We start from the raw sequence: 3,145 nt of genomic DNA, 5'->3' as shown, positions 1-3,145 counted from the left end.
TGACAGCGCCAAACCCTGGGAGCCTTGCAGCCTCCCTGCATGGGCAATGGGATAGCAGACAGGAATGAGGATTTTGTTCATTGGAGGAATAGCCATCATTGGATAGACAATGACCCAGACCAGGTGCCCCCTGCTACCCAATACCTGGGCCCAGCAACTTAGGAGGGAGAGGGAAACTTCCGACTGAGGTTGTTTCCACATAAGATATACCAAGTATGGTTATAAAGAGACTAAACGAAGTTATATATTTTATGCCACTAAGTTTGTGGCCTGAAATACAGTTCCATTATAGATAGATAGATAGATATCAAATATAATCTTTCATATACTTAAATTATATACATTCTCTATTTTAGGTTTCTAGTTTGGAATTTTGCTGAGGACACAGACAATGAGGAGAGTGGGCTCTTCTATTTATGATGGACACTTGGGAGACTAAACGGGAAATTATCACAATATAACTGTAGTTACAATAAGGAAAACAAAAAAGAAGATGTGTGTGTTTGTGTGCATGTGCATGTGCATGTGTGTGTGTGGTGTAGATAGACAGATAGACAGAAATATTGAGCTAGCACCTCTTTGCCTAGAGCAGTTGTTTTAATGAAGAGGAAAAGCCAGATTGTCTCTAAAGCTTTTGTATAAACCTGAACAACACATCAGGTTTCTTCAATCCACTTTGCCAGCCTCAGCTGTGCATTTAATCTTGTGGCCTCTTGTGCTCTCCCAGAGGACAGGCAGAATTCCGACTGTAACTCCAGTGCTGGATCGCACTTTCTGAAACAATCAGATGGTGGGAGATGCATGGGCTTAGTTTGACCCAGCAAGGTTTTTTCTCCATTAAGGACAAAGCATGAATAAATCAAACACACTTTCTGAACGTTTTGAGACAAAGCACAGATCTTAGGCTTCCATTCAGGAAGAAGGAAATGATACATTTATTTATCAAATTATGAGAGAAAAAAGAAGAATGTTTCTGGTTTCTCTTCATGAATCACTTAAATTAAAAAAGAGGTAGATTTGTGAAGAGCAACCTGGGTAGGTCATGAGAGAGGCAAAATGGTGGAGTGGCTGAAAGCACGGACCCTGGAGTCAAATGCCACGGATTCAAATCTCAGCTCTGCCTCAGTTTGGCCTCTGCACCTCAGTGTTCCTCCTTGTAAAGCAGGGTTTATAACGGTACTTACCTCACGGGATTGTTGTGAGTATTAAATGAGTACTCTGTCAAGAACCTAGATTAGTAAACATTCTGTGTGTTGCTTGTTATTGCTATTTATTGTAAAAGGTTAACAGGCCAAGATCACCAGCTTACCTTCCACCACATAGGCAGAATTGGAGGGAACAATCTGGAAATCAATATAATGGATTCAGGTTCTGTTAGGCCTGTTTCAAATCTTATTTCATTTAATCTTTGCAACAATCCTAGGTGTTGGTGTAATATCCTTGTTTTTCTCATGCAGAAGCTGAGGCTCAGAGAATTGAAGCGTCTCAAATAAGTGGCAAAGCAGCGTTCAAACCCATGCTTGTCCAACTGGAAAGTAATCAAACCTAAAGTAAGCATACTTGTAACATGCTTTATTTATTATATCTGTTCCCAAGTGTTCTATATCAGGGCCATATCAGTAAATGCCATTACAGAACACTTACCACACTGAGAGCTCAGAACAAGTTTTACTTTCATATTAATAATGAAGCAGTCAGTCGAAAGTACAGAGATGTTTATAATTGCATTGATCTTTGAATGGTCAAGTAAGCTTTGGCATTCTCATTTGTTTAGGATTTGATTTGTTTGTTGTGTCTGCCAGGACTCATGAGAGGAAAGGAGAAATCGTTGAGCTACAGACTCAAGCCTGATAGGCCAGGAGGAGCTGATGTCAAGTTTTGGATTCGGCCCTGCAACTGTGCAGGAGGCCTCGACCTGTAGGCAATGGGCTCGGGGCTGATTCATTCAGGCTGTGAATCAGGATCTTAAGAAGAATTGAAAACAGGACCCATGACCCTAGTCTTGTTCTCTGTTCCGACTGCTAACTGCTGACTGCCATCAGCTCCCCACGCTGTGAATATGGAGAGCTGTGTAAATGCTGACTGACAAACAGGCTGAGAGATAATTGGACATCATTTCTGGCTGGCAGACTTTTTTGACTCTTTTCAAGGCTAGTAAAACTTTTCTGCCTTGATTCTTACATCCTGGCCATTCTTAGAGAAGGGAGGTGGGACTCAGAGGAGGGTCAAACAGTTGTTCACTTCAGGTTCAAGGACGTTTCCAGTCCATCCAGAGAGCACCAGGGGGAGAAGGTTCAGGAGTGGTGGTACCGGTCGAGTCAGCTGCCACGGATCCTGGCCATGGTCACGGGCATCAGGCACATTCGTGACCACCCCTGGTGGGCAGGCAGCATCCTCCACAGACTCTCTCCCTCACGCCACTCTATTTCCTCGCCCACCTCAAGCCCTCAGTCCTTATGTTACCACCATCCCTTCCTGCTAGGCTGCCTCCTGAATTACACTGTGCTAAGAGTCTCTTCCCCAGCCTAGAGTTCTACTGCAAGAGCCAATTCCAGGACTGGAGCTTCAGAAAGGGTAGTGTCCGCTGTGTTTTTTTAAAAAAATTTTTATTCTTATACAATTTTTAAAGTTTACTTTCCATTTACAGTTATTAAGAAATATTGGCTATACTCCCCATGTTTTTCCATCCATCCTTGAGTCTATCTTACACCCAATAGCTCCTACCTCCCACTCCCCTGCCCCTATGTTCCCCCCACCACTGGTAACAAGTTTGTTCTCTAGATCTGTGAGTCTGCTTCTTTTTTGCTATATTTACTAGTTTGTTGTATTTTTTAGATTCCACATATAAACGATACCACACAGTATTTGTCTTTCTCTGTCTGACTTATTTCACATAGCATAATGCCCTCCAAGTCCATCCATGTTGCTGAAAGTGGCAAAATTTCATTCTTTTTTATGCCTATTATTTCACTATATATATATATATATATATATATATATATATATATATATATATATATATATACACCACATCTTCTTTATCCATTCACCTATTGTTGGACACTTAGGTTGTTTCCATGTCTTGACAATTGTAAATAATGCTGCTATGAACATTGGGGTGCATGTATCAGTTGAATCAGTGTCT

The 3,145-nt window shown here is 41.5% G+C and overlaps 1 long non-coding RNA gene across 1 annotated transcript; it reads left to right on the top strand.

Annotated features, from left to right (window-relative positions):
• Positions 1-1,374: 1,374 nt before the first annotated feature.
• On the top strand, positions 1,375-2,864 carry LOC137224377 (uncharacterized). Its single transcript, XR_010943320.1, has 2 exons — positions 1,375-1,550; positions 1,803-2,864. It is a non-coding gene; the product is annotated as an uncharacterized lncRNA (long non-coding RNA).
• The last annotated feature ends 281 nt before the right edge of the window (positions 2,865-3,145 follow it).

This window comes from Pseudorca crassidens, chromosome 5 (assembly GCF_039906515.1).
Source record: "Pseudorca crassidens isolate mPseCra1 chromosome 5, mPseCra1.hap1, whole genome shotgun sequence".
Taxonomy (NCBI): domain Eukaryota; kingdom Metazoa; phylum Chordata; class Mammalia; order Artiodactyla; family Delphinidae; genus Pseudorca; species Pseudorca crassidens.
This window is presented reverse-complemented; position numbering and strand designations above follow the sequence as displayed.